Source organism: Triticum dicoccoides, chromosome 1B (assembly GCF_002162155.2).
Source record: "Triticum dicoccoides isolate Atlit2015 ecotype Zavitan chromosome 1B, WEW_v2.0, whole genome shotgun sequence".
Classification (NCBI taxonomy): domain Eukaryota; kingdom Viridiplantae; phylum Streptophyta; class Magnoliopsida; order Poales; family Poaceae; genus Triticum; species Triticum dicoccoides.
The window spans coordinates 130243092-130259320 of NC_041381.1; positions in this window are offsets into that span (position 1 = coordinate 130243092).

A 16229-nucleotide genomic window follows, 5' to 3' on the forward strand; every position below is an offset into this window, starting at 1 on the left:
TATAAATAAGTAATAAATCATTTTTCAAGTCACCGACCGAATATTCTCTTAAGAACGCTAGCTTTCGGCTTCACCCAGTCTGAGGTACACATCCGGCTGACCCGGCAGTAACAATCGCAGAGGTGCTCCCTTTACCTCCTAGCCGAACAATCGGGAACGTAGGGGTAAGCACAGGAGCCAGGCGACCCAGCTTGGCCAAAACTTAAGTCATATCGATGCATATAATGGTGAATAAAAGGTACATGCGGAAGTATGACACATGTATTGGGCGTGAAGCCCATATTAATAAGCTTCTGGTAAAGAAGCCCCCAGGTATAATGAGTGCTAGGAGCACATCAAGTGTGTGCGAACAAAGCGCAAATCAGCCTATAAAAGGTAATGAAAAAGTGGGAAGAAGGAGGGGGACAAGAGACAGTAAAAAATAAAAAAAAAGGGTGGACGGGGGAGTGAGACGAACTCTGAGTCCGGTGTTTAGGCGTAGAATCTTCGGAGACGGGCCGCGTTCCATGGGTTCGGCTCGAGTCGGTTGTCAGATGCTTTACGTAGACGGTATGCTCCGCCGGTCAGGACTTGGTCGATGATGAAGGGACCTTCCCACTTGGGCTTAAGTTTGTCCTTTTTCTTGTTCGGCAGGCGTAGAACTAGTTCGCCGACATTGTAAGTTTTGGCCCGTACTTCTCTGCTTTGATATCTTCGAGCCTGTTGCTGATAGAATGCGGAACGAGCCTTTGCCACGTCCCGCTCCTCCTCTAAGGCGTCCAAACTGTCCTGCCGATCCAACTCGGCTTCTCTTTCTTCGTACATGCGCACACGAGGTGAGTCATGAATTATATCGCAAGGCAGAACTGCCTCTGCGCCGTACACCATGAAAAATGGTGTGAATCCAGTAGTTCGGTTTGGCATGGTCCGCAGCCCCCAGAGTACGGAGTCGAGCTCCTCTACCCAGTGCGTGTTAGATTCCTTGAGGGACCGCACTAGTCTGGGTTTGATGCCGCTCATGATTAGACCATTTGCTCGCTCGACTTGACCGTTAGTTTGGGGGTGATAGACTGAAGCGTAATCGAGCTTGATGCCCATGTTTTTGCACTAGAGTTTAACCTCGTCGGCAGTGAAGTTCGTGCCGTTATCAGTGATGATGTTGTGGGGGACGCCGAAACGGTGTACTACCCCGGATAGGAAGTCTATCACCGGTCCGGATTCTGCCGTTTTAACCGGCTTGGCCTCAATCAATTTGGTGAATTTTTCCACCATGACCAATAAGTATTTGTGCTTGTGGGTTCCCCCTTTAAGGGGTCCAACCATGTCAAGCCCCCAGACCGCGAACGGCCAGGTAATGGGTATAGTTTTGAGGGCGGTGGGTGGCATGTGGCTATGATTAGCAAAGAGCTGGCAACCGACGCATCGTTGGACTAAGTCCCGAGCATCCGCCCGGGCTGTCGGCCAATAAAATCCTGTACGAAAGGCCTTACCTACTAGTGCCCGGGCTGCAGCGTGGTGCCCGCCGAGTCCGGCGTGAATTTCAGCCAGGAGATTCCGCCCCTCCTCTTCGAAGATACACCTTTGAAGGACTCCGGTTGTGCTTTTCTTATAAAGTTCTCCCTCATGGACCTTGTAGGCTTTAGATCGCCGAACTATGCAGCGGGCCTCATTTTGGTCTTCGGGAAGTTCCTGCCGAATTAAGTAGGCTAGGAATGGTTCTGTCCACGGGGCAATTACTGCCATTATTTCGTGAGCTGAGGGTGTTATTTCGTTGGCTGAGCCGCCGATTGTGTCAGAATGGTCTGAGTTCGGTGATGCAGCTGGCTCCGGATTGTGATTTCCGGACTCCTCTTCCCATAACACGGATGGATTGAAGAGCCGTTCCAGGAAGATGTTTGGAGGGACGGCGTCTCGTTTCGCACCGATGCGTGCTAACACGTCTGCTGCCTGGTTATTATCCCGAGCTACATGGTGGAATTTGAGTCCTTCGAACCGAGCTGACATTTTTAGGACGGCGTTGCGGTAAGCTGCCATTTTTGGATCTTTGGCATCAAAGTCTCCATTTACTTGGGATATTGCGAGGTTTGAATCTCTGTGCACCTCTAGGCGTTGAATGCCCATGGAGATTGCCATCCGGAGGCCATGTAGAAGGGCCTCGTATTCGGCTGCGTTATTGGAGTCCATGTACATTATTTGAAGTACGTATTGGATTGTGTCTCCAGTTGGGGACGTCAGGATGACGCCAGCCCCCAACCCAGCCAACATTTTGGATCCGTCGAAATGCATGATCCAATTGGAGTATGCGTCGTACTCTTTAGGGAGTTCAGCTTCGGTCCATTCGGCGACGAAGTCGGCCAGAACCTGCGATTTTATAGCTCACCGTGGTTTATAGGTTATGTCAAATGGTAAGAGCTCAATAGCTTATTTTGCAATCATGCCCGTTGCGTCGCGATTGTTGATAATATCGTTGAGAGGTACTTCGGAGGCCACCGTTATGGAACACTCTTGAAAGTAGTGTCGCAGCTTCCAGGATGTCATGAACACCACATATGCTATATTTTGATAATGTGGGTACCGGGACTTGCATGGAGTTAGAACAGTGGATACGTAGTACACTGGTTTTTGAAGAGGGAATCTGTGCCCTTCTGTCTCTCGCTCGACGACGAGTACCGCGCTGGCAACTTGATGTGTTGCTGCGATATATAATAACATAGGTTCGCCCAGGTTGGGCGCGGCCAGGACCGGATTTGTTGCCAGTATGGCCTTTATTTCTTCGAGTCCGGCCGTGGCAGCATCCGTCCATTCGAAATGTTCGGTGCACCGGAGGAGGCGGTAGAGGGGCAGAGCCTTTTCTCCCAAACGGGAGATGAAGCGGCTTAAGGCCGCTACGCATCCGGTTAGTTTTTGTATTTGCTTGAGGTCTTTTGGAATATCCAATTGTGACAGAGCTCGGATTTTGGCCGGGTTTGCTTCAATTCCTCTACCGGATACGATGAAGCCCAAGAGCTTTCCGGCTGGTACGCCGAAGACGCATTTTTCCGGATTGAGCTTAATGTCATATGCTCGGAGGTTGTCGAATGTCACCCTCAAGTCTTCTACTAGAGTTTCGACGTGTTTGGTCTTGATGACCACATCATCTACGTATGCCTCTACTGTTTTGCCTATCTGGGTAGCCAGACATGTTTGAATCATGCGCTGATATGTTGCGCCGGCGTTTTTGAGTCCGAAGGGCATTGTGTTGAAGCAGAATGGCCCATATGGAGTAATGAATGCCGTTGCGGCCTGGTCTTTCTCCGCCATCTTGATTTGATGATATCTGGAGTATGCGTCGAGGAAGCACAATGAATCGTGCCCTGCGGTAGCATCGATGATTTGGTCGATGCGAGGGAGGGGGAAAGGGTCCTTTGGAGAGGCCTTGTTAAGGTCTTTAAAATCGACGCAAAGGCGCCAGGATTTGTCCTTTTTTGGTACCATTACTAGATTGGCTAGCCAGTCCGGATGTTTTATATCTCTGATGAATCCGGCTTCTAAGAGTTTGGCTAGCTCTTCTCCCATTGCCTGTCTTTTGGGTTCAGAAAACCGCCGAAGAGCTTGTTTGACTGGCTTGAATCCTTTTAGGATGTTTAGGCTGTGCTCTGCCAGCCTGCGTGGGATTCCTGGCATGTCTGAAGGGTGCCAGGCAAAAATGTCCCAATTTTCCCGAAGGAATTCTCGTAGTGCGGCTTCGACATCAGGACTTAATTGTGCCCCAATGGAGGCCGTCTTTGTGGGGTCCGTTGGATAGACCTAAAATTTGACTATTTTGTCTGCTGGTTTAAAAGAGGTGGACTTGGACCTCTTATCGAGTATCACATCGTCCCTATCCACCGTGGAGCGCAGCGTAGTTAGTTCCTCTGCCGCTAGGGCTTTGGACAATGCCTCTAGGGCCAGTGCAACTGTCTTATTTTCAGTGCGGAGTGATGTATCTGGATCGCTGGCAAGAGTGATTATCCCATTGGGTCTGGGCATTTTGAGCTTCATGTACCCGTAGTGGGGTATAGCTTGGAAGATTGTGAATGCCTCTCGCCCTAACAAAGCGTGATATCCGCTGCCGAATGGGGCCACTTGGAACGTGACCTCCTCGGACCTGTAATTGTCCGGTGAGCCGAACACTACATCTAGTGTGATTTTGCCCGTGCAGCGTACTTCTCGACTAGGGATTATCCCTCTGAAGGTTGTGCTGCTTCGCTCGATGCGGCTCCAGTCAATATCCATTTTTTGAAGGGTTTCCTCGTAGATGAGGTTTAATCCGCTGCCGCTATCCATGAGTACCTTGGTAAGGCGAAAGCCGTCCACTATTGGACTGAGGACCAATGCGGCTGGTGCTCTAGCTGTTCGGAATTTAGGTTCGTCGCTGGCGTTGAAGGTGATAGCCGTGTTACTCCATGGATTTGCTGTTGCTACTTGGTAGACTTCGGCGAGGCCGCGGATTGTTCGTTTTCGCATGTTATTTGATGCGAAAGTCTCGAAGACTGTTAATACCGTACCGGTACTGCTGGGCTGTTTGCCCGGGGCTAGAAAGCCTTCACCACTTTTGGCCACCTGCCGTAGTATTCAACATGCTCAAAGGCTGTGTGTTGGAGTGGCGCCCTCCGTACTGTGGATTTTGCAGGGTCCGTTGAGCCAGCCCTCCAGTACGGTTCCATGCCCTTTAGGGGGTCTTTGCTTTTTGGTTTTTAACCCAGGTGCTTGAGTATGGCGCACCCTTTTACTTCGGACTAGGGTTGTGATCAAGGCCGGACTGTCCCAAAACCTAGTTTCGGTGTTCCTGGCACTCTCTACCGCACAGTATTTTTGTATGATAGTCGCTAGGTCGGTGAAGCGTGTAACTTCGCGACGGCTTATGGCGTTCATGATTCCCTTGTCCGTGCAATTGTTGCAAAAAATTGAAATCGCGCTTTCTTCGCAGCAGTCCTTTATCCTGTTCATAACCAGGAGGAATCTGGCCCAGTAATGATGTACTATTTCATCGGGCTCTTGCCGTATTCAAGATAGATCGCTTATGTTTGGGTGGGCAGGTGGAATCAAGTTCGGAACCCCGCCCGATCTGAGGCTCAAAGGCCAAGAAGTTTCCGGATTTGGAAGCTTGACTTGCTGGATGCTTTCCAACGAATCTAGTCCGATGCCTGACTCTAAGTTCAGTATTTGATTAGCGTCCGTCCCTTCGCGGGAATCCGTCTTGGAGGGATTGGGAACCCGGACATAGTTGGTTTTCAACGTAGAAGAAGGGTTGCCACATTGTTCCTCTACCATGACAACGTGGTGGGTGGCCTGAGGAGAGTTAATTTCTCTCAGATCGGGTTTAAGCCCAATCTGATCGTAGTCTGTGGCGACTCCCAGTGCGGCGATGCGATCCAAGAGCTCGTTCACAGAGGAGAGCTCGATTGGATCTAACTGCTCGGCGAATTCCGGGCTGACGTGAAGATCGCTTTTGATGACCTGAGAGGTCATCGTTGGAGCGGTGGTCGAACATGCGGTCATAAGAAAACCACCTAGCCGGACAGTTTGGCCGGCGGCCAAAGCTCTCTTGATGACGGTACCGTCTTTAAAGACGGGAGAAGGCATCCTTCCTGATCGCGATGACACAGAGGAACTCTCAATGAAAGCACCAATGTCGGTGTCAAAACCGGCGGATCTCGGGTAGGGGGTTCCGAACTGTGCGTCTAGGCGGATGGTAACAGGAGACGAGGGACACGATGTTTTTACCCAGGTTCGGGCCCTCTTGATGGAGGTAAAACCCTACGTCCTGCTTGATTAATATTGATGATGTGGGTTACAAGAGTAGATCTACCACGAGATCAAGGAGGCTAAACCCTAGAAGCTAGCCTATGGTATGATTGTTGTTCGTCCCATGGACTAAAGCCATCCGGTTTATATAGACACCGGAGAGGGCTAGGGTTACACAGAGTCGGTTACAAAGGTAGGAGATCTACATATCCGTATCGCCAAGCTTGCCTTCCACGCCAAGGAAAGTCCCATCCGGACACGGGACGAAGTCTTCAATCTTGTATCTTCATAGTCTTGGAGTCCGGCCGATGATGATAGTTCGGCTATCCGGACACCCCCTAGTCCGGGACTCCCTCAACCATTGAAGGTATTATTCAAATAAACAGAGTAACCATTATTCTCCTTAAATGAATAAACGTATTGCGATAGACATAATCCAATCATGTCTATGCTCAACGCAAACACCAAATCTCGATGGTAGAGGGAGCGTGCGATGCTTGATCACATCAACCTTAGAAACACTTCCAACACATATCGTCAGCTCACCTTTAGCTAGTCTCCATTTATTCCGTAGATTTTATTTCGAGTTACTAACACTTAGCAACCGAACCGGTATCTAATACCTGGTGCTACTAGGAGTACTAGTAAAGTACACATTAACATAATGTATATCCAATATACTTCTATCGACCTTGCCAACTTCTCATCTACCAAGTATCTAGGGTAGTTCTGCTTCAGTGTCCATTCCCTCATTACAAAAGCACTTAGTCTCGGGTTTGGGTTCAACCCTGGGTTTCTTCACTAGAGCAGCAGCTGATTTGCCGTTTCATGAAGTATCCCTTCTTGCCCTTGCCCTTCTTGAAACTAGTGGTTTCACTAACCATCAACAATTGATGCTCCTTCTTGATTTCTACTTTCGCGGCGTCAAACATCGTGAATATCTCAAGGATCATCTATCCCTGATATGTTATAGTTCATCGCGAAGCTCTAGCAGCTTGGTGGCAATGACTTTGGAGAAACATCACCATCTCATCTGGAAGATCAACTCCCACTCGATTCAAGTGATTGTTGTACTTAGAGAATCTGAGCACAAGCTCAAAGATTAAGCTTTTCTCCCTTAGTTTGTAGGCTAAGAAAAACTCGTCGGAGGTCTCATACCTCTTGACGTGGGCACGAGCCTGAAATCCCAATTTCAGCTCTTGGAACATCTCATATGTTCTGCAACATTTCAAAAATGTCTTTGGTGCCTCAATTCTAAACAATTTAACATTACCGAACTATCATGTAGTCATCAAAACATGTATGTCAGATGTTCGCAACATCCACAGACCATGTTCGAGGTCCAGCACACTGAGCGGTGCATTAAGGACATAAGCCTTCTATTGTCCGCATAATCGCTACTAACAACTTTCAACTAAATTTTCTCTAGGAACATATCTAAAACAGTAGAACTAAAGCGCGAGCTATGACATAATTTGCAAAGGGCTTTTGACTATGTTCAGGATAATTAAGTTCATCTAATGAACTCCCACTCAAATAGACATCCCTCCAGTCATCTAAGTGATTACATGATCCGAGTCAACTAGGCCGTGTCCGATCATCACGTGAGATGGGCTAGTCATCATCGGTGAACATCTTCATGTTGATCGTATCTACCATACGACTCATGCTCGACCTTTCGGTCTCTTGTGTTCCGAGGCCATGTATGTACATGCTAGGCTCATCAAGTCAACCTAAGTGTTTCGCGTGTGTAAATCTGGCTTACACCCATTGTATGTGAACGTTAGAATCTATCACACCCGATCATCACGTGGTGCTTCGAAACGACGAACTTTCGCAACGGTGCACAGTTAGGGGGAACACTTTCTTGAAATTTTAATGTGGGATCATCTTATTTACTACCGTCGTTCTAAGCAAATAAGATGCATAAACATGATAAACATCACATGCAATCAAATAGTGACATGATATGGCCAATATCATTTTGCTCCTTTTGATCTCCATCTTCGGGGCTCCATGATCATCATCGTCACCGACATGACACCATGATCTCCATCATCATGATCTCCATCATCGTGTCTCTATGAAGTTGTCTCGCCAACTTATTACTTCTACTACTATGGCTACCAGTTAGCAATAAAGTAAAGTAATTACATGGCGTTTGTTCAATGACACGCAGGTCATACAATAAATTAAGACAACTCCTATGGCTCCTGCCGGTTGTCATACTCATCGACATGCAAGTCATGATTCCTATTACAAGAACATGATCAATCTCATACATCACATATCATTCATCACATTCTTTTTGGCCATGTCACATCACATAGCATACCCTGCAAAAACAAGTTAGACATCCTCTAATTGTTGTTTGCATGTTTTTACGTGGCTGCTATGGATTTCTAGCAAGAACGTTTCTTACCTACGCAAAAGCCACAATGTGATATGCCAATTGCTATTTACCCTTCATAAGGACCCTTTTCATCGAATCCGATCCGACTAAAGTGGGAGAGACTGGCACCCGCTAGCCACCTTATGCAACAAGTGCATGTCAGTCGGTGGAACCTGTCTCATGTAAGAGTACGTGTAAGGTCGGTCCGGGCCGCTTCATCCCACGATGTCGCCGAATCAAGATTGGACTAGTAACGGTAAGCAAATTGAACAAATCATCACCCACAAAAATTTTGTGTTCTACTTGTGCATAGAATCTACTCAATAGACCTAGCTCATGATGCCACTGATGGGGACCGTAGCAGAAATTCAAAATTTTCCTACGAGTCACCAAGATCTATCTATGGAGAGACTAGCAATAAGGAGAAGGAGAGTGCATTTACATACCCTTGTAGATCGTTAAGCGGAAGCGTTCAAGAGAACGGGGTTGAAGGAGTCGTACTCATCGTGATCCAAATCACCGGAGATCCTAGTGCCGAACGGACGACACCTCCGCGTTCAACACACGTGCAGCCTGGTGACGTCTCCCATGCCTTGATCCAGCAAGGAGAGAGGGAGAGGTTGGGGAAGACTCCGTCCAGTAGCAGCACAACGGCGTGGTGGTGATGGAGGAGCGTGGCAATCCTGCAGGGCTTCGCCAAGCACCGCGAGATATGAGGAGAGAGGTAGGGCTGCGCCAGGGAGAGCTGAAAACTCTTATGTATGGCAGCCCCAAAACCTCAAGTATATATAGGGGAGAGGGAGGGGGTGCGCCCCCTTTAGGGTTCCCACCCCAAGGGGTGCGGCAGCCCCTAGATCCCATCTAGGGTGCGGCCAAGGGGGGGAGAGGGGGAAACTTGCCCCCCAAGTAAAGTGGGTGCGCCCCCCTCCCCAAACCCTAGGCGCCTTGGGACCTTGTGGGGGGGCGCACCAGCCCACCTGGGGCTGGTCCCCTCCCACACTTGGCCCATGCAGCCCTCTGGGGCCGGTGGCCCCACTTGGTGGACCCCTGGGACCCTCCCGGTGGTCCCGGTACGTTACCGATAACACCCGAAACTTTTCCGGTGACCAAAACAGGACTTCCCATATATAAATCTTTACCTCTGGACCATTCCGGAACTCCTCGTGATGTCCGGGATATCGTCCGGGACTCCGAACAATATTCGGTAACCACATACAAACTTCCTTTATAACCCTAGCGTTATCGAACCTTAAGTGTGTAGACCCTACGGGTTCGGGAACCATGCAGACATGACCGAGACGTTCTCCGGTCAATAACCAACAGCGGGATCTGGATACCCATGTTGGCTCCCACATGTTCCATGATGATCTCATCGGATGAACCACGATGTCAAGGACTCAATCGATCCCGTATACAATTCCCTTTGTCCAGCGGTATTGTACTTGCCCGAGATTCGATCGTCGGTGTCCCGATACCTTGTTCAATCTCGTTACCGGCAAGTTTCTTTACTCGTTCCGTAACACATCATCCCGTGATCAACCCCTTGGTCACATTGTGCACATTATGATGATGTCCTACTGAGTGGGCCCAGAGATACCTCTCCGTCAACCGGAGTGATAAATCCCAGTCTTGATTCGTGCCAATCCAACAGATACTTTCGGAGATACCCGTAGTGCACCTTTATAGCCACCCGGTTATGTTGTGAAGTTTGGTACACCCAAAGCATTCCTACGGTATCCGGGAGTTGCACAATCTCATGGTCTAAGGAAATGATACTTGACATTAGAAAAGCTTTAGCATATGAACTACACGATCTTTGTGCTAGGCTTAGGATTGGGTCTTGTCCATCACATCATTCTCCTAATGATGTGATCCCGTTATCAACGACATCCAATGTCCATGGTCAGGAAACCGTAACCATCTATTGATCAACGAGCTAGTCAACTAGAGGCTTACTAGGGACATGGTGTTGTCTATGTACCCGCACATGTATCTGAGTTTCCTATCAATGCAATTATAGCATGGATAATAAACGATTATCATGAACAAGGAAATATAATAATAATAACTAATTTATTATTGCCTCTAGGGCATATTTCCAACAGTCTCCCACTTGCACTAGAGTCAATAATCTAGTTCACATCGCCATGTGCTTAACACTGACAGGTCACATCGCATGTGACCAACATCCAAAGAGTTTACTAGTGTCACTAAACTAGTTCACATCACCATGTGATTAAGACTCAATGAGTTTTGGGGTTTGCTCATGTTTTGCTTGTGAGAGAGGTTTTAGTCAACGGGTCTGCAACATTCAGATCCGTATGTACTTCGCAATTCTCTATGTCATATTGAAATGTTGCTTCCACGCTCCACTTGGAGCTATTCCAAATGGTTGCTCCACTATATGTATCCGGTTTGCTACTCAGAGTCATTCGGATAGGTGTTAAAGCTTGCATCAACGTAACCCTTTACGCCGAACTCTTTATCACCTCCATAATCGAGAAACATGTCCTTTATTTACTCCAAGGACAATTTTGACCGCTGTCCAATGATCCATTCCTGGTTCATTCTTGTACCCCTTGACTGACTCATGGAAAGGCACACTTCCGGTGCGGTACACAGCATACCATACTATAGAGCCTACGTCTGAAGAATAGGGGACGACCTTCGTCCTTTCTCTCTCTTCTGCCGTGGTCGAGCTTTAACTCTTAACTGCATACCTTACAACTCAGGCAAGAACTCCTTCTTTGACTGATCCATCTTGAACACCTTCAAGATCATGTCAAGGTATGTGCTCATTTGGAAGTACCATTTAGCGTTTTTGATCTATCCTCATAGATCTTGATGCTCAATGTTCAAGCAGCTTATTCCAGGTTTTCTATTGAAAAACACTTTTCAAATAACCCTATATGCTTTCCAGAAATGCTACATCATTTCTGATCAACAATATGTCAACAACATATACTCATCGGAAATTCTATAGTGCTCCCACTCACTTCTTTGGAAATACAAGTTTCTCACAAACTTTGTATAAACCCAAAATCTTTGATCATCTCATCAAAGCGTACATTCCAACTCCGAGATGCTTACTCCAGTCCTTAGAAGGATTGCTGGAGTTTTGCATATTTGTTAGCGTTTTTCAGGATTGACAAAAACCTTCTGGTTGTATCACATACAACCTTTCCTCAAGGATATCGTCGAGGAAACAATATTTTTGCATCCTATCTGCAAGATTTCATAAATCATGCAGTAATTGCTAATTTAATTCCAACAGACTCTTAGCATCGCTACGAGTGAGAAAGTCTCATCGTAGTCAACTCCTTGAACTTGTCGGAAAACATCTTAATGACAAGTCGAGCTTTCTTAATGGTGATACTTACCATCACTGTCTGTCTTCCTTTTAAAATCCATCTGTACCCAATGGCCTTACGACCATCAAGTATTTCTTCCAAAGTCATGGATCCTCTGTCGGATTTTATGGCCTCGAGCCATTCATCGGAATCCGGGCCCACCATCGCTTCTCCATAGCTCGTAGGTTCATTGTTGTCTAGCAACATGACCTCTAAGACAGGATTGCGTACCACTCTGAAGTAGTACGTGTCCTTGTCGACCTACGAGGTTCGGTAGTGACTTGATCCGAAGTTTCATGATCACTATCATAAGCTTCTACTTCAATTGGTGTAGGTGCCACAGGAACAACTTCATGTGCCCTGCTACACACTAGTTGAAGTGATGGTTCAATAACCTCATCAAGTCTCCACCATCCTCCCACTCAATTCTTTCGAGAGAAACTTTTCCTCGAGAAAGGACCTGTTTCTAGAAACAGCTACTCTTGCTTCCGGATCTGAGATAGGAGGTATACCCAACCATTTTGGGAATCCTATGAAGATGTATTTATCCATTTTGGGTTCGAGCTTATCACGATGAAACTTTTTCACATAAGCATCGCAGTCCCAAACTTTCAAGAAATGACAGCTTAGGTTTCTCTAAACCATAGTTCATACGGTGTCATCTCAACGGAAATACGTGGTGCCCTATTTAAAGTGAATGCGGTTGTCTCTAATGCCTAACCCATGAACGATAGTGGTAATTCGATAAGAGACATCATGGTATGCCCCATATCCAATAGGGTGCATCTATGATGTTCGGACACACCATCACACTATGGTGTTCCAGGCAGTGTTAGTTATGAAACAATTTCCACAATGTCTCAATTGTGTACCAAACTCGCAACTCAGATATCCATCTCTATGATCATATCACAGACATTTTATCCTCTTGTCACGAAGATCTTCAACTTCACTCTGAAATTACTTGAACCTTTCAATAATTCAGACTTGTGTTTCATCAAGTAAATATACAACATCTACTCAAATCATCTGTGAAGTAAGAACATAACGATATTCACTGCATGCCTCAGCACTCATTGGACTGCACACATCAAAGTGTGTTACTTCCAACAAGTTGCTATCTTGTTCCATCTCACTGAAAACGAAGCTTTTTAGTCATCTTGCCCATGTGGTATGATTTGCATATCTCAAGTGATTCAAAATCAGGTGAGTCCAAACGATCCATTTGCATGGAGTTTCTTCATGCATATACACCAATAGACATGGTTCGCATGTCTCAAACTTTTCAAAAAACAAGTGAGTCCAAAGATCCATCAACATGGAGCTTCTTCATGCATTTTATACCAATATGACTTACATGGCAGTGCCACAAGTAAGTGGTACTATCATTACTATCTTATATCTTTTGGCATGAAAATGTGTATCACTACGATCGAGATTCAATAAACCATTCTTTTTAGGTGCAAGACCATTGAAGGTATTATTCAAATAAACAGAGTAACCATTATTCTCCTTAAATGAATAACTGTATTGCGATAGACATAATCCAATCATGTCTATGCTCAACGCAAACACCAAATCTCGATAGTAGAGGGAGCGTGCGATGCTTGATCACATCAACCTTGGAAACACTTCCAACACATATCGTCAGCTCACCTTTAGCTAGTCTCCGTTTATTCCGTAGATTTTATTTCAAGTTACTAACACTTAGCAACCGAACCGGTATCTAATACCTGGTGCTACTAGGAGTACTAGTAAAGTACACATTAACATAATGTATATCCAATATACTTCTATCGACCTTGCCAGCCTTCTCATCTACCAAGTATCTAGGGTAGTTCCGCTTCAGTGTCCGTTCCCTCATTACAAAAGCACTTAGTCTCGGGTTGGGTTCAACCCTGGGTATCTTCACTAGAGCAGCAGCTGATTTCCCGTTTCATGAAGTATCCCTTCTTGCCCTTGCCCTTCTTGAAACTAGTGGTTTCACTAACCATCAACAATTGATGCTCCTTCTTGATTTCTACTTTTGCGGCATCAAACATCGCGAATATCTCAAGGATCATCTATACCTGATATGTTATAGTTCATCACGAAGCTCTAGCAGCTTGGTGGCAATGACTTTGGAGAAACATCACCATCTCATCTGGAAGATCAACTCCCACTTGATTCAAGTGATTGTTGTACTCACACAATCTGAGCACAAACTCAACGATTGAGCTTTTCTCCCTTAGTTTGTAGGCTAAGAAAAACTCGTCGGAGGTCTCATACCTCTTGACGTGGGCACGAGCCTGAAATCCCAATTTCAGCTCTTGGAACATCTCATATGTTCTGCGACATTTCAAAAATGTCTTTGGTGCCTCAATTCTAAACCATTTAACATTACTGAACTATCATGTAGTCATCAAAACGTGTATGTCAGATGTTCGCAACATCCACAGACCACGTTCGAGGTCCAGCACACTGAGCGGTGCATTAAGGACATAAGCCTTCTATTGTCCGCATAATCGCTACTAACAACTTTCAACTAAATTTTCTCTAGGAACATATCTAAAACAGTAGAACTAAAGCGCGAGCTATGACATAATTTGCAAAGGGATTTTGACTATATTTAGGATAATTAAGTTCATCTAATGAACTCCCACTCAAATAGACATCCCTCCAGTCATCTAAGTGATTACATGATCCGAGTCAACTAGGCCGTGTCCGATCGTCACGTGAGACGGACTAGTCATCATCGGTGAACATCTTCATGTTGATCGTATCTACCATACGACTCATGCTCGACCTTTCGGTCTCTTGTGTTCCGAGGCCATGTATGTACATGCTAGGCTCATCAAGTCAACCTAAGTGTTTCGCGTGTGTAAATCTGGCTTACACCCATTGTATGTGAACGTTAGAATCTATCACACCCGATCATCACGTGGTGCTTCGAAACGACGAACTTTCGCAACGGTGCACAGTTAGGGGGAACACTTTCTTGAAATTTTAATGTGGGATCATCTTATTTACTACCGTCGTTCTAAGCAAATAAGATGCATAAACATGATAAACATAACATGCAATCAAATAGTGACATGATATGGCCAATATCATTTTGCTCCTTTTGATCTCCATCTTCGGGGCTCCATGATCATCATCTTCACCGGCATGACACCATGATCTCCATCATCATGATCTCCATCATCGTGTCTCTATGAAGTTGTCTCGCCAACTTATTACTTCTACTACTATGGCTACCGGTTAGCAATAAAGTAAAGTAATTACATGGCGTTTGTTCAATGACACGCAGGTCATACAATAAATTAAGACAACTCCTATGGCTCCTGCCGGTTGTCATACTCATCGACATGCAAGTCGTGATTCCTATTACAAGAACATGATCAATCTCATACATCACATATCATTCATCACATTCTTTTTGGCCATATCACATCACATAGCGTACCCTGCAAAAACAAGTTAGACGTCCTCTAATTGTTGTTTGCATGTTTTTACGTGGCTGATATGGGTTTCTAGCAAGAACGTTTCTTACCTACGCAAAAGCCACAACGTGATATGCCAATTGCTATTTACCCTTCATAAGGACCCTTTTCATCGAATCCGATCCGACTAAAGTGGGAGAGACTGGCACCCGCTAGCCACCTTATGCAACAAGTGCATGTCAGTCGGTGGAACCTGTCTCACGTAAGAGTACGTGTAAGGTCGGTCCGGGCCGCTTCATCCCACAATGCCGCCGAATCAAGATTGGACTAGTAACGGTAAGCAAATTGAACAAATCATCGCCCACAACTATTTTGTGTTCTACTTGTGCATAGAATCTACTCAATAGACCTAGCTCATGATGCCACTGATGGGGAACGTAGCAGAAATTCAAAATTTTTCTACGAGCCACCAAGATCTATCTATGGAGAGACTAGCAACGAGGAGAAGGAGAGTGCATCTACATACCATTTTAGATTGCTAAGCGGAAGCGTTCAAGAGAACGGGGTTGAAGGAGTCGTACTCGTCGTGATCCAAATCACCGGAGATCCTAGTGCCGAACGGACGGCACCTCCATGTTCAACACACGTGCAGCCTGGTGACGTCTCCCATGCCTTGATGCAGCAAGGAGAGAGGGAGAGGTTGGGGAAGACTCCGTCCAGCAGCAGCACAACGGCGTGGTGGTGATGGAGGAGCGTGGCAATCCTGCAGGGCTTCGCCAAGCACCGCGAGATATGAGGAGAGAGGTAGGGCTGCGCCAGGGAGAGCTGAAAACTCTTATGTATGGCAGCCCCAAAACCTCAAGTATATATAGGGGAGAGGGAGGGGGTGCACCCCCTTTAGGGTTCCCACACCAAGGGGTGCGGCATTCCCTAGATCCCATCTAGGGTGCAGCCAAGGGGGGGACAGGGGGAAACTTGCCCCCCAAGTTAGGTGGGTGTGCCCCCCTCCCCAAACCCTAGGCGCCTTGGGCCCTTGTGGGGGGCGCACCAGCCCACCTGGGGCTGGTCTCCTCCCACACTTGGCCCATGCAGCCCTCTGGGGCCGGTGGCCCCACTTGGTGGACCCCCGGGACCCTCCCGGTGGTCCCGGTACGTTACCGATAACACCCGAAACTTTTCCGGTGACCAAAACAGGACTTCCCATATATAAATCTTTACCTCCGGACCATTCCGGAACTCCACGTGACGTCCGGGATATCATCCGGGACTCCGAACAACATTCGGTAACCACATACAAACTTCCTTTATAACCCTAGCGTC